The sequence below is a fragment of the Ochlerotatus camptorhynchus genome, unplaced genomic scaffold (genome assembly GCF_037179485.1).
Source record: "Ochlerotatus camptorhynchus isolate MF236.1 unplaced genomic scaffold, CSIRO-AGI_Acam_v1.1 ptg000335l, whole genome shotgun sequence".
NCBI lineage: Eukaryota > Metazoa > Arthropoda > Insecta > Diptera > Culicidae > Ochlerotatus > Ochlerotatus camptorhynchus.
Window position 1 is genome coordinate 1,448,428 of NW_027040823.1, and position 26,131 is coordinate 1,474,558.

At 42.3% G+C, this 26,131-nt stretch overlaps 1 protein-coding gene across 3 annotated transcripts in view; it reads right to left on the minus strand.

Moving 5' to 3' along the window:
* RASSF8 (ras association domain-containing protein 8) overlaps positions 1-23,074 on the minus strand; it is a 256,970-nt gene extending 233,896 nt beyond the window's left edge. The window contains exon 1 of one of the 3 annotated variants that reach the window (XM_065230942.1): positions 22,623-23,074. The gene's annotated coding sequence lies outside the window, so the exon portion shown is untranslated. Of the gene's footprint in view, positions 1-22,591 lie in introns of all 3 variants that reach the window. The other 2 variants (XM_065230940.1, XM_065230941.1) reach the window with 2 other exon arrangements.
* Between the last annotated feature and the right edge of the window lie 3,057 nt (positions 23,075-26,131).

Consider the following 26,131-nt stretch of genomic DNA (forward strand, 5'->3'; position numbering starts at 1 on the left):
CAAGTCAGTTGAATTCAGGAACGGTCGGTTCCAGGAACCTCCTTCCCCTTGGTGGGATCAGCAATGCACTGAGGTTTATCGTAAAAAGTCCGATGCGTTTAAGCTTTTCCGGAAACGTGGAACACCCGAGCATTTCGAAGCGTACTCGGTTCTTGAACGCGAACTCAAGAGCCTCATCAAGGCCAAGAAACGCGGATACTGGCGGCAATTCGTGGACGGATTATCACGCGAAACGACACGAAGTACTCGGATCGTTGGATTCTTAAGTTCGCACGAAAAGTGTGTCCTGATTCCGTGCCGGCACAGATGATTCCTCGCGAAACGACGAATTCAGTAGACGAGATCAGCCAGCCTTTTTCAATGCTGGAGCTCTCACTCGCGCTCCTTTCGTGTCGCAATTCGGCTCCGGGGGCTGATAGGATCAAGTTCAACTTGTTGAAAACCCTCCCAGACGTCGCTAAAAGGCGCATGTTGAACTTGTTTGGTCAGTTCCTGGAGCTCAATAGTGTTCCAGATGATTGGAGGCGAGTGAGAGTTATAGCTATTATAAAACCTGGAAAACCCGCATCAGATCATAACTCGTATCGTCTCATCGTGATGTTATCGGGCATTCGAAAATTGTTGGAGAAAATGATCTTTTTTCGCCTGGACAAATGGGTTGAGACGAACCACCTACTCTCAGATACTCATTTTGGTTTCCGTAGGGGCAAGGGAACGAACGACTGTCTCGCGATGATTTCCACAGAAATTCAGTTGGCTTTTGCTAATAAAGAGCAAATGGCTTCTGTGTTCTTGGATATTCAGGGGACTTTTGATTCAGTATCGGTTGAAGTCTTTTCAGATAAACTCCACGCTTGTGGATTGTCCTCATTCATTAATAACTGTTTGCACAATTTGCTGGCAGAGAAACATATGAGCTTTTCTCATGGAAACTCTACAGCTTCACGATTTAGCTACATGGGTCTCAACCAGGGCTCATGTTTAAGCCCCCTTCTGTATAATTTCTACGTCAGAGAAATTGACAATTGTCTAAGGGACAACTGCACGTTGATGGACTGCACGGCGTAGTGTCTATGACAGGGCCCAAAGGGGTCGACCTGCAAGAACCCTTACAGACCTTAGACAATTTGTCTACTTGAGCTATCCAGCTAGGTATCGAATTCTCCACGGAGAAAACTTAGTTGGTCGTTTTTTCTAGGAAGCATAGCCCAGAACAACCAAAGCTTCAACTTTTGGGTAAACCGATCACTCATTCCGTGTCTTTCAAATATCTTGGGGTCTGGTTCGATTCCAAATGCACCTGGAAATCCCACATTGAGTATGTGAGACGCACATGCCAACAAAGGATCAATTTTCTCCGAACAATTACCCGAACGTGGTGGGGAGCTCATCCGCAAGATCTTCTAATTTCACTTGCTGCATTCCTTGACATTGAAGGTGCATTCGATAATTCATCTCACGATTCAATGACTACAACTATGATGAAACGTGGTTTCGATCAAAGCATAGTAAAGCAAAGTAAATTGGATCAATGAAATGTTATCAAAAAGAGAAATATCAGCATACCTTGGAAGCTCACTCATCAGTGTAAGAGCAACCTAAGGATGCCCGCAAGGTCTTTAATAGTTGATGGCTTCGAAATAATTGGCTTCGCAGATAATATAGTCATAATTGTACGTGGCAAATATGATTGTATTATCGCCAACAGAATGCAAAAGTTAGGGAAAGATTGAACATAAATCCTTCTAAAACTACTATCGTGCCATTTACGCGAAGGAAGAAATTTTCATTAGACAACAAGATTGAAAGGCACACTTTTGGAACTTTCTCCTTCTTCATTCCTTTATTTAACGTCGGTCTCTGTTCCACAATCTAGTGCCAATCACCGACGGACATCGATTGCCATCCATTGACGGCAATCGAATGTGCAGGAAGGCAGCTTCCACACCTGCGTAGGATATCGCACCCATTCACAACACACATGGGCCGGGACCAACGGCTTTACTTCCCTTCCGAAGGAAGACGTGACCAGAGATTTTTATGCCTCAGAAAAATCCAACTGACCTCGGTTGGGATTGAACCCAGACCCATTGGGGTGTTAGAAAGCAGTCACGCTTACCACTACACCACCGGCGCTGGCTCTTTTGGAACTTTCTAATGCTGTCAAATATCTGAGAGTAATCCTTGATAGTAAACTTAATTGGAATATGCATCTAGAGCAGGCAATAAAGAAAGCTACGAATGCTCTATGGATATGCAAAAGAACATTCGGTAAACAGTGGGGACTGAAACCGAAAATGATCCATTGGATTTACTCGGCAATTGTGAAACCCAGGGTTACTTATGGTCCATTGGTCTGGTGGCCAAAAACAAAAAAGAGTGTTGCCAGAGAAAGTTAGAAAAACTCCAAAGGTTGGCAACTCTCTCAATAACAGGTACAATGAGAAGTACACCATCGAAGGCATTGGATGCTTTGTTTTATATGCTACCATTGCATCAATTTGTACAATTAGAAGCCGAAAAGTGTGCTCTAAGGATTAGAAGGTCAGTGAAACTCTTTGAAGGGGACCTTAGAGGACATCTTAGGATTCTAAAAACTGTTAGTATCAACTCTCTAGTAAGGAACAACAAAGACTGGATGGAGAAAAGATACAATTTCAATCGACTTTTTCAAGCAGTTGACCCTGGGCGTAATTCATGGCAATTTAGTGGCCCGGTTCTTCGTTCAGGATCGATTGTTTTTTATACAGATGGTTCAAGATTGAACAATCAAGTGGGAGCAGGAGTAACTGGCCCAGGGATAGAAATATCGGTTCCTATGGGTAGATGGCCAACTGTGTTCCAAGCTGAAAGCCAAGCAATTTTAGAGTGTTCCATTATATGTTTGCGTAGAAACTATAAGAGTTCAAATATATGCGTCACGTCCGACAGTCAAGCTGCTCTAAATGGTTTAAAGTCGGCGACATCAAAACTTGTCTGGGAGTGTGTTCAATCACTTCAAAAATTGTCTTGTCATAATCAAGTCAACTTATATTGGGTTCCTGGTCATTGCGGGATTGAGGGAAATGAAAGAGCTGATGCACTAGCAAGACTCGGATCTTCTCATAAGTTCATCGGGCCAGAGCCCTTTTGTGGCTTATCGGCTGCATCCCTTAGAATGAAGCTAAAAGCGTGGGAATCTTCAAAAGTGGAGGAAAACTGGAAGAACACTTCTATTGCTAGGCAGTCGAAGCGATTCATTAATCCAAACATTTCTGTGACCCACAAAATCCTGGAACTTTCTAAGAAAGATCTTAGTATATATGCAGGTCTTATAACAGGTCATTGTACGAGCCGTTATCACTTGAAGCTGATTGGAAAACTTCAAGATGATATATGTCGCTTCTGTGGCATAGAAAAGGAAGACTCAGTGCATTTACTATGCAACTGTCCGGCAATTTTCAATAAATGGTGTAAGTTCTTCGACAAGGGGCTGATAGAACCCTGTGACATTTGGAGAACAACTCCCAGTACGGCAGTGCACTTTATTCGAAGTATAATGCCGGGCTGGGATAATGCTATTAGTCAAACGATGGCGATCACTCCTAATAATAGTGATACGGCATCTTGATATAACTAAAGAAAAAAAATGGGGAATATATCACAATAGATCAGAAAAATGATCGCAGTGATGAAAATACCCGACAAGGAAAAAAAATCGGTTTTAGAGTACGATAGTTTTTACTTCCAGTCGGCGGCTCAAACACATATCATCAAACTGGAACGTAACCAGCATCGCGTTAGGATGCATGCACTCGACTCATGCGATGAGTCTTGAAGTGTTGGCAGGCATGTTGCCACTCTCTGATCGGCTTTCGAAATTGTCCCTCAGGCTCCTCACCCGTTGTGAAGTTATGAACCTACTGGTAATCGAAAACTTTGAGAAGCTTCTTGAGCTAAACCCTAAAACTCGTTTTATGTCATTGTAATACGTGTACATAACACAGGATGTCAGCCCTTCACAGCATAATCCTCATCGTATATGCTTCTCCGACTTCGACAATTCAGTTAATTTTGATTTATCTATGACGCAAGAGATTCGTGGAATCCCAGAGCATCATCGTTCCATGATTGTTCCGTCACTATACACTGCAAAGTTTGGCCAAGTTGATTCCGCAAGATCGTTCTTCACAGATGGATCACTAATAGAGTCGTCCGCTGGTTTTGGTATTTTTAACGAATTTCATAGCGCCTCTCGAATGCTTCATACTCCTTGTTCCGTATATGTTGCTGAACTGGCGGTAATACGTTATACGCTAGAAACCATCGCCTCACTTGCACCAGATCATTATTTTATTTTTACTGATAGTCTCAGTTCTGTCGAGGCTATTCGCTCTATGAGACCGGTAAAGCATACCTCGTATTTTCTCATGAAAATACGAGAGGTTTAAAGTGCTTTATCTTTAAGATCTTTTGTCATCACCTTTGCATGGGTCCCATCTCATTGCTCGATTCCGGGCAATGAGAAGGCGGAATCACTTGCTAAGGTGGCCGCTATGGAAGGCGTCAAATCGCCTACAATGAATTTTTCTTCATTTATCATTTATATTAATTCGTCAACAGTCACTCGCCAGCTGGCAAAATAAATTAAATGAAGGGAGTTTAAATAGCGAGGAACGATGGCTATACTCGATCATCCCTAAGGTGTCGAAGAGTCCTTGGTTCAAGGGGTTGGATGTGGGTCGAGACTTTATACGTCTGATGTCTCGCCTCATGTCCAATCACTATTCATTAAACGCTCACTTGTTCCGTGTTGGGCTGGGGGATAGCAATCTCTGTGAATGTGGACAAGCTTACCAAGACGCCGATCACATTATTTGGTCTTGTACTGAGCATCGTGAAGTCAGATCTGAGCTGTACGATTCCCTTCGGGCTCGAGGTAGACAACCTAATGTTCCAGTTCGGGATGTTTTGGCTAGACGCGATCTGGAGTTTATGAAACTCATATATATTTACTTTAAGAATATTAACCTTAGATTTTAAGTTTGATTCCCTTGTGTTAAGTTTGTATTTTGTACGTGTGGTTTTGTTTTATGTTTGTTTTCAAGATGAATAGAAATAAGTTCATGTTTTAGGATTAATTAAATATTTGTATCATAAATCACATTTCAAACCTTCTTCTCCCTTTTTCCATCCAAAATATTGTAAATATCAAATAACCTCGAGACAACCGCGAGTATTCGGTCCAGTTCTTTTATCTTTAAATATCAGACATCAATAATGTATAACGAAAATGATAACTCGGCTCTGTAAAGTTTATTCGAGTGAGCCTGTACAGATGAAGTTATTATTAAAAAAAAGTACGTTTGATTAGGCTATATTTCGCGTTTGTTATAACTAAACTTTATGTCAAAATTGAGGCTCGTATATGTCACTCTCAGAGCACCTAAATTTACATTAATTTTTCTAAGTGTGTAGGACTACGTCTTTCTTTACTCACATTAAGAAATCGAATATGAGGCATGTAACGAAAATGGGGTGTCTTCAAACGCATATTTCTCCAAAGCATTTATGTGAAATATTGCATGCAATGTACCATTCGACGGAGAAATTTATCCTGCATTTTTTGGAATATAGTACAAATAGTGAATATAGCTAAACAACTAAGACATTTAACAGAAATTGGAAGCATCATGATTTCCCATACATTTGCTTATACTTTAGTGTATACAACGCAATCGTTCGTTTGAGCCACGAATCTGCAACGAAATAATTTCGTACTTTTAATGAAGCTAGTTTCGTTATAAATGCGACAGTCACTACTGATTTTATTCCCTACTGAGACCGAATGATTAATAAAATAAAAACGAAACTTTCGTGTCGATAGAAAAAAGTACAAAACATTCGTTTACTAAAAAAAAAAAAAATACGAGTGAGTTGTACGAACATGATACAAAAAGCAACGAAAATTTCGTAAAAAAAATAATTGTCGTTCTGGTTATCTTTGCATGTACGAAGGCATTTTGTACGATCGCACGATTGAACCTAATAATTTTATTCCTCCGGATTATTGATGCAAAAAGCGTGCTAATGCCAATGGGGATTTATTTTTTGGTCCCACACCGCTTACCCCTACAAAGGTTTTTAGCAGGATGAGTTTTATCTTTAAAGTCCGTCCCTTAAATATTGTAATTCCATCTCCAGAAACACCAGCAATCACATCAGCATCACTTGTAGCCAGTCATGGCAAATCATTTACATTCATTTCGTGCATTCATTTACATTCATTTGCCTCTACCTTTTTCCATCAATAAAATTCCGGTTAATGATGTATGAAACTTTTGTAGGTTTTGATATTAACTACAACTTTTGTCGATAACTCAAATCTGTACCACTAATGCATGACGAACTAGAGCGGGCAGAACTTGTTACTATTTTTCAGTGAATGTAATTTACATTCACTGAAAAACATAGGTTAGTTCTGTTCGCCCCGGTTCATCATGCATAAGAAATACAGATTTGAGTTATTCGAAAAAGTTGTAGCTAATATCAAAACCTTCAAAAGCTTCATGATGTTGATGAAAAAAGTTAGAAGCAAATGAATGTAAATGAGTTCACGAAATGAATGTAAATGATTGTAGCAGCAACAAATATGAGCAGGATGACAACAGTAGTAACAGATTTTCAGCACATGACCGCCCTCAGCAACAGGAGAAACACAAATATGAACAGGCAACTTAGAAGACAAGAAGAGCAGCAATTTGGTAGTTCGCACGAAAATAAATTCGTGTATTGTACGAATAAGGTGTAGTGTTTGCATTTCGCCAGATGACAGGCAATACACGAATGTTTCGTTCAATTTACGAAAAATGTGTTTTATCTACGGGACCCATTTTTACGAAACGCGCGTAAGAGAATTAACGAAAAAATATTTTCAGTGTAGACCACAAGGTGTCTGTCCTAACAGAGCCATCACAAACGAAGCAAGCCGAAGCATGTTCATTAAGACTTCGGACGTGTTCATATCGTTCATCATGAAGCAGTTCAACACAGACGATATGCGGACCGGAGAAAAGGCTCCCCGAAAGCAGCTTGCTACAAAGGCTGCCTACAAGTGCAGGGCTGTAACAGCAGGCGTGGATTTTGCGAATTTCGTGAATTTCGCGATTTCGGTGGATTTGTACTTCAGAGTTGGTTTTTTTTTTTTCTTGTTTTATTCCGTGTTCCGTTCTTATTTTCCGTGCTGAGCACCAATGCTACCAGTGTTCACTCGGCTGTCGACAAAAGCAGGCCACTCTCGATGTGTGCTACGCGATCGTCTGTTTACTCGGCAGCAACCATTGTGTGGTCCTCCTCATTGTTCTTCATCAGCAGTTCTTTCGGTCGATGCGTCGTCGACTTTGGAAAGCAACCGTTTCGTGATGAGTGTGTGAGTGCTGACCACATTTTGCGTCCATTGCTGCAATGGACGCGCTCTGACCCTCGTTGGCGTACAACAATTTGCCATACAATGAAACTACTGGAAGCGGCTCCAGTTCTGATGGAGGAGGCTTTTTGGATAGCGGAAGATAAAGTGTTTATTGTGTTGTACCTTTTGACTATAGCTTTAAGATGTATTGTATAGTGACCAAGAATCCTCGGCTCTGTTAAGTTAATTCGGTTGAGCCTTATCAAATAAATTAATAAACACCAATGCTACCGACGCCAGGGAGGCAGCTCCCATACCTGGACCCTACATATCGACCCATCAACTCATGAACCGTGGACCAACGGCTTTACTTCCCTTCCGAAGGAAGGCGTGATCAGAGATGTTATGCCTCAGCACATCCCAGTGGCGCCGATTGAGATTGAACCCAGGCCTGCTGGGGTGAGAGGTAATCACGCTTACCACTACACCACCGGCGCCGCTACGTAAAAAGTTTAAATTTTGAAGGAAAAATATAAAAAATATGTTGCGCCCTCTGTCTACAAACCATGAAAACTATAAAACAAAAACAATCAATGTTTTTCAATACAAAATCCAAAATTTGTAGCATCATTGTATTTTTGATGGGCTAAAAAATAGCGAGTTGACAACCTTGAAGAAGCGGAATACCTAGCTCTGGTCCTCACAAGTTCCTACCTCACGCCTCCCCGAGTCATATAATAACAAAAGACTACCAGCTGAAACATGGACACAGCTGGGTGGTGTATCCTGGGCAATGTTGCCAGTCCGGCAATAGCAAAGTGAAGAGGTGCGACGCGAACACTGGCGCGGTAACCATAGTACGGTGATAGAGGAAATGCTTCACCAAAACCGAGCATCTGTTCACCGGTGCGGATCAAAACGGCGTCTGCTCTCCATGTAAGGAGCAGCTAATCACCGTCCTAGTGCCAGCGTGGGACTCTAAACAGAGCTGTGCACGATGGTCCCCCGGCTAGACAGGGGGTTGCGGCAGGCTTAACAAGCCGCCCTGGATAAAACATAAAGTTGCAAATACTGACGAAAGGAAACCTGATCGCAACAATCGGCACAGACCTATACGACGAAATAAGGAGGTTGGAAACTCGGAACATGGAACTGCAAATTGCTCGGCTTCCTGGGATGCGATAGATTAATCTACGACGAACTTCAACCACGCGACTTCGAGGGTAAGATGAACCAACGCGTGATTGGTTGACAGCCGATCAACAAGAGGATGGGCAAGTTGAGGATTAAGGGCCGTTTCTTCAACTACAGCATCATCAACGTGCACTGCCCTCACGAAGGGAGACCCGACGACGAGAAAGAAGCGTTCTATGCGCAGCTGGGGCAGGTGTACGACGGCTGTTTGCAACGGGACTTAAAAATCGTCCTGGAGATCACCTGACCAACACACAGAAAACTAAATCGATCACGTTCTAATCGACGGGAAATTCTCCTCCGACATTATCACCGTCCACACGTACCGCAGTGAGAACATAGATTCGGACCACTACTTAGTCGCAGTATGCATGCGCTCAAAAGTCTCAACGGTGTATAACACCCGTCGAAGTCGAACGCCGCCACCCAACATTGAGCAATTACGGGACGCCGAAGTTGCCCAGACTTACGCGCAGCTACCCACGGAAGAGCAGCTTGGCGCAGTTACTGTTGAAGATGGCTGGAGAACCTCTGTTCCGCCATTGGTAGTACTGCTGAAGCGGCACAAGGTACTGCGATCCCGGACCGAAGAAATTACTGGTTTGACGGCGAATGCAAACTGTTAGTAGAGGAGAAGAATGCAACACGGGCGAGAATGCTGCAACACCGCACGAGATTAAATATGGAGCGATACAGAAAACGCGGAATAGACAAAAGAAGCGTCAGCAGGAAGACCGAAACAGACCTTGGAGCACGCGCAGAAGACGACGGGCTACCGGGTCCTGATCTTCAAAAAGTTGAGGAGGATATCGGTCGGCTGAAGAACAACAAAGCAACTGGTGTAGATCAACTACCAAATGAGCTATTAAAATACGGTGGTGAAGCACTGGCTAGAGCGCTGCACTGGGTAATTGCCAAGATTTAGGAGGAGCAGACATTACCGGAGGAGTGGATGGAAGGTGTCGTATGCCCAATCTACAAACAAGGCGACAAGATGGATTGCTTTAACGGCGCCGGTGGTGTAGTGGTAAGCGTGATTACCTCTCACCCCAGCAGGCCTGGGTTCAATCCCAGTCGGCGCCGCCGGGATGTTCTGAGACATAACATCTCTGATCACGCCTTCCTTCGGATGGGAAGTAAAGCCGTTGGTCCCCGGTTCATGAGTTGATGGGTCGATAGGTAGGGTCCAGGTGTGGGAGCTGCCTTCCTGGCACGTCGGTAGCATTGGTGCTCAGCACGGAAAACAAGATCAACGGAAAAAAACAAATCAAAGGAAAAAAAAAGTTGGATTGCTGCAACTACCGCGCGATCACACTGCTGAGTGCCGCCTACAAGGTATTCTCCCAAATTCTATGCCGCCGCCTGTCACCATTTGCAAGAAAGTTCGTGGGGCAATTCTGCAGAAATGCCGCGAATACAACGTGCCCACACATCATTTGTTCATCGATTTCAAATCCGCATACGACACAATCAATCGAGATCAGCTTGACGCGATTGGTCAAGGCAACGATGGATCGAGTGATGTGCGTTGTTCGAGTATCGGGGACACTCTCGAGTCCCTTTGAATTTCGAAGGGGGCTACGACGAGGTGATGGACTTTCGTGTCTGCTATTCAACATCGCGTTAGAAGGTGTGATCAGAAGAGCTGGGATAGACACGATTGGCACGATCTTCAGGAAGTCCATCCAGCTCCTTGGTTTCGCCGATGACATTGACATCATGGCACGGAACTTTGAGACGATGGCGGAAACGTACATCAGACTGAAGGCTGAAGCTAGGCGGATTGGACTTGCCATCAACGCATCGAAGACGAAATATATGAGTGGAAGAGGTTCTAGGGAAGACAATGGCCCTTATTACGAGTGTCACTTCACGGTGCAAACGAAGTGACCACTTGTCACTCACGGTGAAGTGATTGCCGTGTAAATCAAATGGGAATCACTTCACCGTAAAGTGACATCGGCAATAAGGGCCAATTTAGCCTCCCACCCCGAGTTTAGATTGACGGTGGCGCAATCGAGGTGGTCGACGAGTTCGTGTATTTGGACTCACTGGTGACCGCCGTAAATGATACCAGCAGAGAAATTCAAAGACGCACTATAGTAGGGAATCGTGCTTACTTTGGACTCCGGAGGACGGTCCGGTCGAATAAAATTTGCCGTCGCACGAAGTTGATTATTTACAAGACGTTGATTACACCGGTGGTCTTCTAGGGCCACAAGACCTGAACTATGCTCGTGGAGGAGGTGAATAAACCACGAATTGCAGCAGCTGCTAGGAGAATCATCCATCATCTACATTGCAAAAATTGGGTGACTATGGTGAGCTGGGCACGTCGTAAGACTGCCGGACGACGACCCAGTGAAAATAGTTTTAGAAAGCGACCCAACAGGTACAAGAAGAAGAGGCACGCATTGGGCAAGGTGGGTCGACCAAGTAGAAGGCGACCTGCGGATTCTTCGCCATGGATCGAGTAGAGTGGAGACGACTTATTTGGACAGCAGTCTTAGCCTTTTTGGTAAGTACATAACCGTTTTTCGTTGTGTTTGTCGTATTAGATACTATAGATAAAAGCTTCTTGTATCGATCTGTGTGCTGAAACTACCTGGAAATGTCTTTATATGGCCGTGGGCATACAAAGAGAAAATCGACGAGAAGAATCTGTCAATGTTACTTGCGACCTAATGTAATGTTCAGCATGACTTGACCTTCCGGGCATCAGATCTAAAATTTATCTTTCAAGTGATATACCTAGCTGTACCGAAAAAGGCAAAAACCTACCATCAAAACAGCGAGAATTAAAATTGGTTGATCAATATACCGGTTCTGTCGTTTTGGACTTTTTCCCATCGTTCAAATTAGACCGAAAACGCAATTGAATTGGTGCAGGGTAATTATCAAGGGCACGAAACCCTCCCGCACTGCCCTACCTACATTTACTCCGGGGCTCCAAACGAACCGAAAGCCCCCGGTCGTCGGTATTGACGTCGCAAAGTTTCGATTTTCCTAGCCACCGCCACTGTCGTGGTCTGATGTCGCATTCGAATTATGCGCAAGTTTGTAGGTGGTATTAGTGTGGCGCTGCTGCCGGGCCGGCCAACGGAAAAACTAGCGCAAAGGAAACAGTTTATCATACAGCACCTACACCGCATTAATCATACATAAAATTCGACCTGCCCTCGGAAAGCTAGAGCATGGCGTGGGTGGGGGCAGGGGGGTGGCCTCAGCTCCAAGAAGCATACCTTCACCAACTGTAGCAAATTGTCGTCGGGTATAGAATGCTACCACTCCGCCATGCTGATACACATAAAAGCATTCGGGGGAAAAAAGGCATCTCCGGCATGTGGGACCAAACGGAGAGCGTATGACCCGGAGGATAGTTAAATATTTAAACTTTTGAACGACGACGGAATGTATGTGTTGTTTCAGAAATGGCCTTTTCTGTGCTGGATCCTCTTTGGCAGCATCCGACAATGGCTTTTCACAGTTTAATGTTTGTGTTTTTGTTTTCCGGGTTCTTTCTTTTTTTTTTTGCAGTCAGTGCCATTGGGCCACTAGGTACTTCATTTCTGTTAAGTGTGTGTTATTTTGTTTTAGTCGTTTTTGTGAACGATATGCTTTTTTTCCATTTTCCCCGGGTGTTCACATACAGCCATGTACGCAATTTTGAATGAAAAAGTGAAATCGGTTTGTGGCTTTCAATTTTGCTTCTGGCCAGAGAGGAGCGGGAAGTAGTTCAGAAGCAGGGCGATGTTTTTGTTCTGAATTTTAATTGAGTTTTGAGTGTCGCAGCTGCTGCCCAGGAAGTTTTAACTCATTTTCAATGGTGGTCCCGCCACCGCAGCCAAGGATTGCCGTATACTGCTGTATGCCGGTTTCGAGTGTTCCTGGTGGATTCGGTAATTGTTTTTTTGGTGTTGAAAAGGAGAGTGCTGTGGTGAGAGAGGTAATTCGATGTTTCAAGCATTGCCTGGTAGTTGGAGTTAGGTAGAGTCAAACATTTATAGATTTAAAATTCTTCACAGGACTGTTGTTCGGTTGCAATAATAATATTAATGGCTCCGCCCAGTTTTAAGAATCAGAGAAATTCTAAATCATGTGTGTTTGGAAGCCACATTTTCAGCCTAGAATGAACCAATTGCATCAGGAAAAATCAATGGAAATGTGATTTTCTCCATCGGTAAATTATCATTTTTAAAGCATGATTATTGTGGCATCAAAATATTCAGAGATTTAGTTAGAATAATTATTAAAATTGATTGGAACTCCGTTCATAGTGACTATGTGACTACTACTAGGTTTCAAAAAGGAAGTTCTAGGCTTATGTGGAAATATTAGAAGCTGAGTTTTGGAAGCGTTGGGAGAAATCTTCCATTTTTGTAAATAAGAAGAGAAAACATCTAAACTTTTCTGCAGTTTGCTGCAAATAACACGGCCATTTCTTCCTTTAACTAATTGAAATTCCACTCTTATCGGTGATCAAAGATTTGTGGTCCGAAGAGAAAATGTTATACAATATAGGCCCAAGAATGTAACGATGGATGGCTTTGTTTTCGACTATTTTCGATGACCTGACTTACGTCAACATCAATTTTAGATAATGTCAACCGCAACGATGAAGCTAAGCGTAGTTTATTTCAGTATTTGGTTTTAATGGCAACCATTTCGGGGAACCCAGCCTCACATCATAGGTAGGATGTTGTAAATGGCTGAAGAAATTTTACTGCTTCTTCGAATAGGTGTGGGCATATATGTTGCACGCTTATCCAAAACTTCAACGCATTCCTTCGGTTAAAATCAGTGGCGTTTCCTTAACCTCAATCTACCTGTGCACCAACTCTCAAAACATAAACAATTATCAAAATATTGCTTGCAATGGATAGATAACAAAGAAACTTGAATATTAAGTGTATTTTTCAACCGATTCGAATATGAATATGGCATTAAATCTGGCTTTGAAAATTTGTCCACAGGTAAAAAGTGAGGTTACGGGATGCCACTAGTTAAAATTGAGCTTCGGTATACTGTCTTCTGATAAATATATTAACTCTTCATAAGTCGTCGTGGATATATGGGTGATTGCTTCCTTCTGGTTGAAAAGATCAACGATCCGTTTTTGTTTTCCATTTCCGCATCAAAATATTCGCAAAACTTTCCCTTGTAGGTTTTCAGGTGTTTCAAAATTCCATTGATGGTAGAAGATGGTGGTTTGAGATGCTTTTCAACAAAGTTTCGAGCGACTCAAAGCAATCATAAATTCCGTTTTGCAAATTATGAGACCACAAATCCAGCTTTCGCACAAATCCCTTGATTTAATCATGAACGTCAAAAATGTCCATCGACGTTGATCCTTGAAGATACTAGGTATTGAGATGGTTTAACTTTTGAAAAATGTCAGAGAGATATGCGAGCTTCAGAGAAAAATCCTTATCACGCAAAAGGACTGAAAAGTTCTCTTTCCTTTCCAAAAAAGTCGCCAACTGTTCACGTAGTTCCACAACTCTTGTTAAAACTTTACCTCGCGACAACCATCGAACTTCCGTGTGTAACAGCAGTGTAGTAAAGTTACATAGCTTCTCGAATAAGCGACATTGGAGGGGTTTGGTTTTTACAAAGTTTACAATTTTAATCGTGGTGGTCAACACGTTTTTGAAGTCATCGCAAAGAGTTTTGGCCACCAATGCCTCCCGGTGCAAGCTGCAGTAAGTCCAAGGAATGTTAAGATTTAGCTTCAAAATTCTCGTCACAACTCCACTGCTTCTTCCACACATTGCACGTGCGCCGTCCGTACTTAATCCGATGCATTTTTTTCCATTCTAAACCTTTGCTCTTGACGAAGGAATCCAACTTGTCAAATATTTCGTCACTCGTTCCGCGCATAGTTGGCTCTCAGAACAACAATTCCTCATGAACATCCTCTTTCCAGATGTATTGAACAAAAACAATCAATTCATATCTTTCATATACTCTGGTGTTGAGTACTTGGCACTGATGAAGTCTGCAAGTAGTAGGCGAAATACGCGTATCTGTCAAAAGATAAGCAATTATAACGGAATTAAAGGAAATAAACCAACACACTCAAAGGTCATGATAAAAGGATTCGGTTAAGAGGTTCGACAAATTTAAAAGATTGGGAAATACTGTCAAACAACCCACAATATGGGTATTTTTGGAAGCTGGTGACATGCAGTCCGGAAATCGATGTCTGACGCCATTTTGAAATCAAAATTTTAAAACTTGGAAATTCTGTCAAATACCCCTCAATTTGGGTATTTTTGGAATCGGGCTTACGTGTAGCGACCGTAATTCTATTACTGACGCCATTTTGATATCCAATATGGCAGCTACCGGTTACAGAAAAACTCAAGACCAACAATTGAAATGGCCTTAACTCCATTTTGTAAACAAACCTTGTAAGGCCAATTTCTCGCGAACCGAAACCTTCATTCGCAAACCAACATAATGAACAGGTAGGGGAAATTCTCCTCTACCCGATTGTGGTTCAGGTTTGCGAATGAAGGTTTCGGTTCGCGAGAAAATGGCCTTACAAGGTTTGTTTACAAAATGGAAATAAGTCCATTTCAATTGTTGGTCTTGAACTGATAAATACTTTCAAATACCCCACAACATGGGTATTTTTAGAATCGGGTTGACGTTTAGGAACTGGAAAGTCATATTTGACACCCTTTTGAAATTCAAGATGCCGGCTTCCGGATACAGAACAACTGTAAACACATCCAAATACCCCACATTATGGGTATTTTTGGAATCGGGATGTGGCTCCAGAAATTTGGTTGCTGAGCAGAAGATTGTGGGTTCGAACCCAAGCTCCTTTACATTACTGAGTTGATAGGGTCGCGTCATTTGCTTAACAGGCTTTAAAAGGTCGCATCACTTCCCATGTGAATCCAGATCTAACTTACCCTTCCCACTAAAAAAACGTCCTTCTCGTGATAACCGTGGAGATGCATAGGTATACTCGGTCTCTAGTTACAACGGTTATTGAAATAACAAATATAAGGATTCTCCGCATTTTGTTCACTGAGAATGGATTGCTACTCCCAAGCTCCATTATTATGGTTCCTTGTGCAAATAAATCTGGTCAATCACGGAGTAGCAACTACTGAAATGTATGGTCGGGCAATGCTCATGCTCATGCTCATCACATCAAAACCATTTGAAAATATCGCCTAATTGAGTTCTCATTCAAATTAATTTATCAGTGGTTTCTAAAAAACCGTGGAGCTCTAAAATCAGTTTTGAATTGACCACTTTTACGGATGCTTCGGATCTTCCCGTGCACCATCCCACAGTCTCCAGAATCCATATACAGAACACATTATAGGGATCCAGTGGCAACCTATTAAGGCCTGTACTCGAAAAAATGCACCAGACAAAAGTGTTCGCCAAAAATTTATTTTAAGTCGGATTGTCTTGAAACTTTCAGGGAATGAACTAAAACATATGGATTATGTTTCGGCATAATTACTTTATTCAATTTCCATTCCATCGCTGAAAGCCCACACTTTTCCCTTAAAACCCCTCATTACATTTTGCGCAATGGTGGAGCCGACCTTTTTGGTCACTTTCATCCATTCTTTCTCCAACTCCAGCTTGTTCTTAAACACCTTGGATGATTTTTAAACTTTGGCCTTCATTATGGCCCAAAATCTTTCCACCGGACGAATCTCTGGTGAATTTGGGGGGTTGGCGGTTTTTGGTACAAAAACAACGGTTTTGACTCTGTACCAATCCAACGTCGATCGCGCGTAATGGCATGATGCCAGGTCCGGCCAAAATAATGTCTCGCCTCCGTGGGACCGCAGGAAGGGCAACAGACGCTTCTGGAGGCACTCGGAACGGTAAATTTCGCTGTTGATGGTACCCTTTATGATGTACGGTTTACTCAGTTTACCGCATTGGCATGGCCTGCCAGAGCAAGTATTTTTTGGCGAATTTGTCCACTTTCTTCTTCCTTATGTCTTCCGGAACATCAAACCGTGATTTGGCAACGTAGAACTCCAGCCCCGGTATCTGCTTTGATGTAGGTTTCGTCATCCATAACCACACACATCGGTTTCGTTAACCACTCTCGATACAGCTTGCTTGCGCGGGATTTGGCCGCCGTGTTTTGTTGATCACGCCGGTTCGGTGCCTTCCGGACCTTGAATACACGAAACCCAGCTCGTTTCATGGTTTGCTGACCGAACCAGGCGGAACGCTTTGCCTTCAGAGCCGCGTCGCGAATCGAAAGGTTCGGATTACGCTTGAATTAATCCAACACCTTCCGGGCCTTCACAGGGTCAGCTGTCTTCGATTTTCTTCCACTTCCAGCCCACTGCTCGGTCGTCTGGGACTGCTTAAACGATTTTACCACTCGAGACACAGTTGTATGGGTGATTCCCAGTTGTCTTCCGATCCATCTCATGGTCGCAGTCGGATTCTCCGGCGATTTTCTTCTTGTTTCGATGACATCTCAATAACCACTGAACCAATAGTTATGAAATTTTGAACATGTAAACAATTAACTCCAAACTAGTTATACCCAGATTTTCATCATTTTTAACCCATTTTTCTTTTGAAAAATCATCCTTGAAATAAATTAATTAAATTGTGCTCACCTCACCTATATTATTGATATGATTTTCTTAGAAAAAAAACAGGCTATAGGATTTTAATTGTTTGAACGTAACTCACAAGATTTCATACCCGAAAAACTCATATATCATCAACAAACTGTCTGTGGAATTCAAATATATAAAAAAAAAAACTTTTTTGAGTGGTCTATCCAATCTAAAATACAAGTTAGTTTGGCCTTGATAGATTATATCACGTGACATTTGGGAAACATTTAAAACCACACTTCAACACGTTTTTCCTTTGCCTAATGCAGGCATATCCATCCTTTCTAAACTAGCCTTTTTAAATGGCTGTATCTACATATACAGTGGTGACCCGATTTTGTCAGCCCCCGATTTTGTCAGCTTTTTGACCCGATTTTGTCAGCCTATATGATTCAATTAGTTTTGGTTGAAGTGGACTGTTTTGTACAGTCGTATTCGTATTTTATTGATTGTAGAGCTCAATAATGACATTTTTCGAGAATTAAGCGATGCAGGTACTTCCTGAAGCAACCATGGAACTGCGTCAAGTGGAAGTTAACTTGTATTGCCACCATCCCTGCTCTATCGGCCACCCAGTTATCGTTATCTGGAGGGACTCGATACGGCTCCGCAATCATTGCAACGTCGCACTTTGTTTCCGTTGTCGACTGCCTCAACAGTTGCTGTGCTGTGTCACAATGATTGAGATTTATTTGGGTTATCTCCATTACTAAATATTGGCCCACTATCGCCTTTTTGTAAGCTGGGCACCTGAAACTTCCCGTCATCTGACCGTTTCCGTCCTCTTTTCTGCAGAGCATGCACCTCGGTTGCTTTATACAGTCTTTAGCAACGTGCCCCTTCTCTCCGCATTTCCTGCACAGCTCCGATTTATCAGGGCCTTTGCAGTTTCTCGCCTGGTGACCAAAGTTCATGCACTTAAAGTATCTCTCCATTTGCTTGGTAACCCTCGCTATCCCTCGCTTTCAGGGGGCATACTGACCACCCAACCTTGACTCGTCCTGTCTTCAGCAACTCGTTAGCTGCGTCCGTCGCAAGTCGTATCGACGCCGTTTGTGTACCACCATACACCTTTCTCAACCGGATTGTCATAGGCACATCTCCCAGATTGCATTGCACCTTCAGTGAACATCGTACCTCGTCTTCTGTTGTGATCTCATCCAGATACTTGCACTCGACCACTGACTCCTGCGATAAGGCTTTTACGTTCGCGTCCTCGCCAAGAGATTTTTCGACGAGTTCCTTGAAGGCTGAACTCCTCACCGACGAGTCCTTCTTCAGCTCGAAGAGCATTTCGCCTTTCTGGGTGCGCCTGGTTTTCATCACGTTCTCGCCTAGTTGCTTTAACTCCGGATCCTCTCTCACTTTCCGGAGGAGTGCTGCGTATGTCGTTTTGTCTTTTGCCTCGATAACCAGAGCGTCGCCCTTACTTCTCTCCCTACGATGCCTGGGGTTTTCCTTCTTCTTGACTTCCTTCTTCCTCTCTTTCGTCTTTTTCTTCTTCTCTTCCTCTTCATTCTTCTTTTCCTTCTTCCTTTGTTCCTCTTCCTTCAGTTTTTTCCTCTTCTCCTTCTGGTTTTCGAATTTACGCCAATCACTGCCTTCTCCATCTTCTTGCTCCTTGTCCCCGTATTCGTCGTCCTTGTGTTTTTGGGGTCCTCTTCGTCTCCTGGCGTTTCCCTATCTCTTTTCTCCGGACGTGGGTTCGTTGGTCCCTTCAGCGTCTCCTGCGCTTCAGCCAGCATTGCATTCTCTTTGGCCTCAAGCAGAGCCTTTTCGGCCGCTTCAGCTCTTCTTCTCCATTCTAGCAGTTCCCGATCTGCCACAGCTATGCCGGATTTGATGACCGTCGCTAGAAGCTTGACCTCCTTGTGTATGTTGTTCTTATCTTTCACGAACGCATAGAGTTCATCGATCTTCCTCCTAACCTCCGTGCTGCAATTCTTGCTGTTTGCCACTGCTGGATTTAGGTGTGTATATATGGCATGGCACCGCACCTAGCTGCTCTCTTTGGGGCCCATGCTGTTCCACTTGGGGTATGCTACTACTGGAACTCGCTATGGTCACCTGGTTTGACGCTGGTGATCTCTGAAGCTTTCCGCTTCTTGCGAACACGTTCGCTCCTCCGTTTTCACTGTCTGGTGTCTTGCCGTCGTCCTTCATATTTTTTTTTGGTTTTTTAATTTTCGCCTTTTTTTTGTTTTTTTTCTCCGATTATATCCATTCTGATGCGTCCCCCCTCCGGGCCGCTATCTCCACTCGTTGTATGTAGTCTCATATCGTGATCTCCTATCAGGGAAGCTATGCTAGGGTTGACACGGTCCTTCATGGGGGCCGTGTTCAGAGCCAGATCGTAATGTTACATCTGAGCCTACTACTCACCAATCACCAATTGGTGTCGAGTTTTGAACGTATCCGGAGGCCTGCCAAGGTTTTACCGGGACAGGGGCAGCCGCACTATTAGCCCACTTGCCATTTCAAGAAGGTGTCACCCTTCTTGGGAGCAGAATAGCACGACTGTGTGTGTATGTGTGTGTGGGTGTGTATATGTGTGTGTGTGTGTGTGTGTGTGTGTGTGTGTGTGTGTGTGTGTGTGTGTGCGTGTGTGTGTGAAAATCTTTACAAATTTCATTCAGACAATTTTAATACGGGGTCCATGGAACATATGCAAGCCTTTATTATGTACTATGTATTATTATTGTTGTTCTTACAGAAAATGCTTAACCACATATGCATTGAGTGGCCATTCAATTCTTACCTAAGTCCATTAAGCCACCCCCCCCCCCTCCACACCATCAATGTAAGAATGTTTTTCCTTATATGACACTGAAAAGTTTGAAATTCCAGCTTCCCCCGCCCCCTAAATGGGCTCGTATATATTGAATGATTCCTAAAACATAAATCTTGCATTATTAAACAGCATTTAAAGATATTATGTTGAAAAAATTAAGCAAAAAAAATGTCCCGATTTTGTCAGTGTGATGAATTTAGGGCTGACAAAAACGGGGCATTACTGTATTCGATGAAAATTTTTCCAGCGGCATTTTGTTTCATTTCTCATTCATTGTGGGCAAAAATTCCTAATGATGAATCAAATTGGACTAAAATGATATCACTGCTGATCCCAGAGACCACGTCCGGCCCGTGGGGGCAGCGCTGGCTTGTATTGCTAGTCACTGAATCTTAAAGCCCCATCAGAGCGTGACATAATAAATTGATAGGGGCCTCCCTTAGCTCAGTGGATAAGACGCAGCTACAAAGCAAGATTATGCTGGAGATGGCTGGGTTCGGTTCCCGGGCCGGTCTTGAAATTTTTCGGGTTGGAAAATTTCTCGACTTACCTGGACATAGAGTATGATTGTACCTGCCGCACAATTATACTAATTCAAAAATGAAACAGGCATCGGATGCTTTCAATTAATAACTTTGAAAGTGCATCTAGAACACGCAATAAGCTAATCTGCGATAAGCAATAAGCTTGAAATCCGTAGAAGAATAAGATAATAAATGGATCAACCCTTATGGCTTGCCCCAATATTGCTTATGTTTACATAAACAATTAAGAATTGTTCCCAAAAAATAAAGCATTGGAATATATACAAGAAAGGCACATTTCACTGATAGGTGGGTTCATTCGGGTTTTTTTATATTGAACCTGGCATCACCGCATATCAGTCACTAATGGCATGCTCTTATTGCAGATCAAATATGCACACATCTATCATGGTATGAATTTGTTTGAGTGGATTTCTATGGAAAAGACCTGCTCGTCTAGCTCTTCAGGGTATTTAATTAACACCACATCCTCCTCTCATAACTTTCAATCAACAGCCTTTAAAATACGGTAGCTTTAATGGAACGGGTGCAAAAACAGAAACTGATAATGGGCCAATACCTGAGCGATTTTCCATTAATTTTGGTAGAATTTCATGGGAATTGTTTATTGCATAGTCATAGAAGACCCAAAAGTATTTACCGAAAAGCTTACTCACACTCATAGTATGCATAGGACCAATATGAAAGATTTGCTTTTCATCAGAAGGTTGTTGAGTGGAATTTTTTGATGTTTCCAATAACAACATAACATCACATGAAGTCTCAAAAATGCTCGAACAATATTTACAAAGATGTTTAATCATACCATACTGAGTCATATATCATTAGCAACATTGCAAACATCTGTGTCTTCAAGGTCTGAATGACATAATGCTGCGAAACTCATTCTCAAAGCCTGGTGCAGAAAAGATCACCAACATCTGGATGACATGCTCGTGATAGATTCTCATTTTATAAGCTTGCGTCTTTTCGTGTCAGCATTACCCTTTCTTTAGAATATTTTATGTCAGCGTCTCGTCAGAATATAAATTTCCCTGACACAGACATCAGCACCAGTAAACCCGTCGCTATCTTTTTCCATTTGGTTTGATATGCATCTCGTGCATTTTGAATTGCTCACAATTGTTTCCCTGTGTATCATCCATTACTACAAATATACCTATACTGATTCCATTATCAGCTAGCAAGTGGGTCAAATTCAAATACCTTTGCATTGCATTGCAATGCCGCCTAGAAGGCTCTGTTCACGGCGCCCCGTCTGAAATCGGCTTACTTGTGCCATGTATATACGATCAAAATAGGTTCGCTATCTCAACCTTCTGGTAAGTGCTTAACGGTTCTCTTCTGGTAGTTGGTTCGAATGAGTGCGCGCCTCATTCGCTGTCTGTCTCGAAGCGCAAGCATCAATTTGCACCCATTCGCAGAATTTCCCTTTCCATCCGACAGCAGCAGCCAACGGCGGTGTCCAACAAGTTTCACGGTTAACAAAATTTCCACCAACTCTCTTCGACTCCGAAAAATAACACTCCCTAGTGACCAGTATCCGTTTCTAGACGGTGGCTTATTATGTTTTGGTTTGGCTCATTCCACCCTCGTCGCGCGTCTCTTCGTTCACCATGCCACTGAATTGGTGTTTCCTCCTTCGGGGCCTTTCTGGCCTTCACACATGGCTGGTCGTCGTTGTGGGCTCGCGAGGCTCACAAATACATAACAACACAAGGGCTACGGCCAAACGCCAACCAAACACTCACGGAATACGAAAACTTTGAAAACTGACTGCCTGACTACTTCTTCCTTCCTTCCTACCGTCACGATTGCCCACTACGGTCACTTCGGTGGAGGTAGGGTTTAACTACATGCTGGCAGTTTTTCTGACTGGAATGCAGCACACACAACAAACTGACGAAACGCACGCAGAGAAAAGAAAAACAAGAGAACGAACAAAAAAAAACATCCACTGCCAGGCCACTCACAAGGCAAGTTGTTGCAGAGAACCGAAACCGAAACGAACAGGAGAAGAGAAAAAAAATATGTCACACACAACCACTACCTATGCGACTGGTTTTCTTGCTGGCACTTACAGTAGAACGCTGGAAAACACCGTTTTTCCTTCACCAACAATAATTCGACACCAAGTCACATTTCGTAAACACCAAACTGCACTGGCCAACTTCGGTATCGAACCGCGATATTACGTGTATTTACACTTTCCGCACTTCCGATCCGTTTCGTGTGGAATGTTTTCCGAAATTTGTAACTTATTTTTTGCTTTCCACACTGGAATGATGGTGAAACGGCAACCAACGACGACGACGACGGCACAAAACAGCAATCGGACGATGACGACGACGACACACGGCGAGTAGAAGAGTAGGACTTTTTTGGCTCACTACATGCTACAGCACAACACAAACGCGATCCCACCGCGCGGATACGGACGAGTCAATGGAATGTGTGCGTCTGCACGGTCTGACGAACGCGATAAAACTGTACAATGCACACGATGGCAACAAGACGAAGACCAGCACCAGCAGCGACCGACCGGACGATCCGGTTGTGTTGTTCGGGGAAACAAACAACAAAACTACGGCAGTGTATGCGAGCGGCACCCGAACCGGAGGCCGAATGGGGCACGAATTGGTTGAATTCTGACTGGTTGCTGCATGGGCACGGGGCGCAAAACGCTGTCGGTAACGCACGGGCTGTCAGTGTTTTTCGCACTGCATGCTGTGTGTATGCGTTACTCGAATTCGAAGTGGCAGTTGTGTCAGGTTGGTTGTTTGCGAAATTCGCAGAGCTTTTGATTCGTCGCATACAAATTTTGAAGCGAGCAAATGATTGATCCGATTATGTGTTTCTTTGAGAAATGATTAGATTTGTAACGGTTTCCCCGAACCAACAGCAAGTGGAGCAGTTTGGCTTTAAGAAAATCATCACTAATCATACAGTGGAAAATTCATATGATGTTCAACCAAATGGATTGAAATTGAATATTAAATGTAAACTTTTGAATCTTATGCAAGAAGATTTGAAAAACATTCGTTTTGTAATCGAAATTAAATCGTTGGGGTAAAATGAGCACCCTTTCGGAGTATTATGAACGAACTTGTAATAAGGGGTAAGATGAAGGAGATCAAAGCTAAAGCCCTACAGTACTGTAGGGCTTTAATTAAAGCAACCCTGTGGTTGAAGTATCAATCATACACTCTGAAAAATCTTCACGTTCGATTGACGTGAAAACATAGGTGGTTTTCGTCCACCCTATTTTTCACGTAACTTTTACCGGAATTGCACGTAGCCGATCAAAATTCAGCTTCAATTATCTACGTGATTCGTCAGGTAAAGAAGACCTGATTTCCACGCACTGCTTACGTGAAATCGGGGTGAAAACTACTGGACATATGGTGACTTTTACGTGACATTCCATTTTGTTTAAAATGGTTTTCATGTAGTTTGTACGTGACTTTTTAATGAGAATAATGGGAAGTATATATAGAAGCAGCCAATATTATGCAATTTTTCCGGGAAGATATAAATTTAACGTGTTTATATTAATACTTATATCTGCTCATAAAATTGTAAAATATTGATTAACTGATGTTTATAAAGTAGAAACTTGTATGAGTTTTTTTTTTTTAATTTCCTGTTTGCAGACTTAAAATGCTGATGTCACCGTCCAAAATGATAAAACTAGAAAAAGGCTTCATATAATCAAAAATAAATTAACGTAAAAGAATCTAATTACCGACCAACATTTGCAGCAAGCGCTGAGGAATTTTGAATCTTTGAGGAGTTCTTCCACCACGCTCGGTTACGCCATATTGATATTTTTGCGTACCTGAAAGTCACGTAAATCTCGTTTCACGGAAATAGCGAAGTCCCAAACACACAAACACAAATACACTAAATCTGTTTACGTGAATATACGGTCAATTTCACCAACATTTTTAGTTGACATGACGTGTAATGCAGGTCAAAGTTACTAACGTCACGTATAATTGAGATTTTCTAAATACAGATCAGTTACGTGATATTTCACGTAAATCGAACGTTTTTTAGAGTGTAGTAGTCACAGAGATGCCAGATATACAGACATGTATGTGAATTCACAAACTTTTATTTTTTCACAGACTTTTTCTTCGTTACAGACAATTACAGACTTTTTAATTTTTTCACAGATATTTACAGACTTTTGCAATCAAGCGAAAATTCTAAAATTTTGTTACACCGTTTTACATCTTTAATCAAATTACACGTGCGATGCATTTTGCAACACGCATTAGAAATTCGCGCGTTTTCAAATCCACCGCACAAACGAGCTGTCCCAAGCAACCTAAAGTTCAGATTTTACTTGAGAAACGAACTCAAAAGTTCACATCTGGTTCAAATTTAGTTCCGTGGAACTTTCTTGCTGATTGACAAGGCACTACACGTACAAACAGAACTTAATGCTCTTTAAAGTACCGCCAATATTTATTGGAAACTTGAAAGTTCAACAAAAGTTTCTTATTCCCGTTCATTTGAAGTTCACAAAAAGTGAATAAAGAACTTGTTTCGAACCTCTAACACAAAGTTCAATCTTAGTACTAACCGTACTATTAAGCAGCGCGAAAGTTGACAATTAATCTATGTTGAACTTCTTTCAGACTTTAAAGTACACGTAAAGTTCTAGATAAGTTCGAAGGAAGTTCGACTTGAACCTTGACTTGAACTTGAAAGCAAATTTAGAAATGTCAATTTCTAGCAGATTTTTTCGTCACGGATCGATTTATATTGTTCTGCGATACTGTTTGCGTTTGGCCAGAACAAAATGTGTCCACTTTTTCATTTCCGCAGCCATTAATCTGGAACGACCGAAAGCTTCTTACAGCTTCGAGCTTTCAATGTTTCTACTACGAATGGCATTTCTGTAAGTAAAAAATATATTTTATTTTAATAAATTTCCTTGAGGTTTGCGTTCCACTACCATACCTTGATGATTTTCTGAATAAAACAAGTCTCAAAACAGGTAAATTTACTACAATTAAGTCAAATTGTTTCGCACTTTTCGAGGTTGCTGAAAAGTTCTGCGGAAAACAAAACAAGCTGTCAAATGTCAAACGGTGCAAGTTCACAATAAGTTCCGTACACGGCGAATGAGAACGACCCAAATTTGAGTTTAGTTCACTCATAATCGCCAAAAGTGCAGGAACGCAGCGATGAGTTAAATTTGTCTCATGGTTTCCTGTGGAAAACCTAAAAAATCTGCCGGAAAATGAGGAAATTGACGAAAATTTTATTCAGTCTCGGAGTAGCACCAATAGACTGAGTGAATCCAATCTTTACTTTTCTCAAATTCGGGATAATTTCCCTGGAAAAACCTGGGAAAACATGAGGAAAATTTACTCATCGCTGAGTTCCTGCACTTTTGGCGATTATGAGTGAACTAAACTCAAATTTGAGTCGTTCTCATTCGCCGTGTATGTACTTTTTAGCAACTTTCAAGTTCAGATAAGGTTCTACATGAACTAATCAGAGACTTTGAAGTGCATTGAAAGTAGATTTGGCTACTCTGAAAACCATTTTTATGAATGAAATCAACATATCGAGT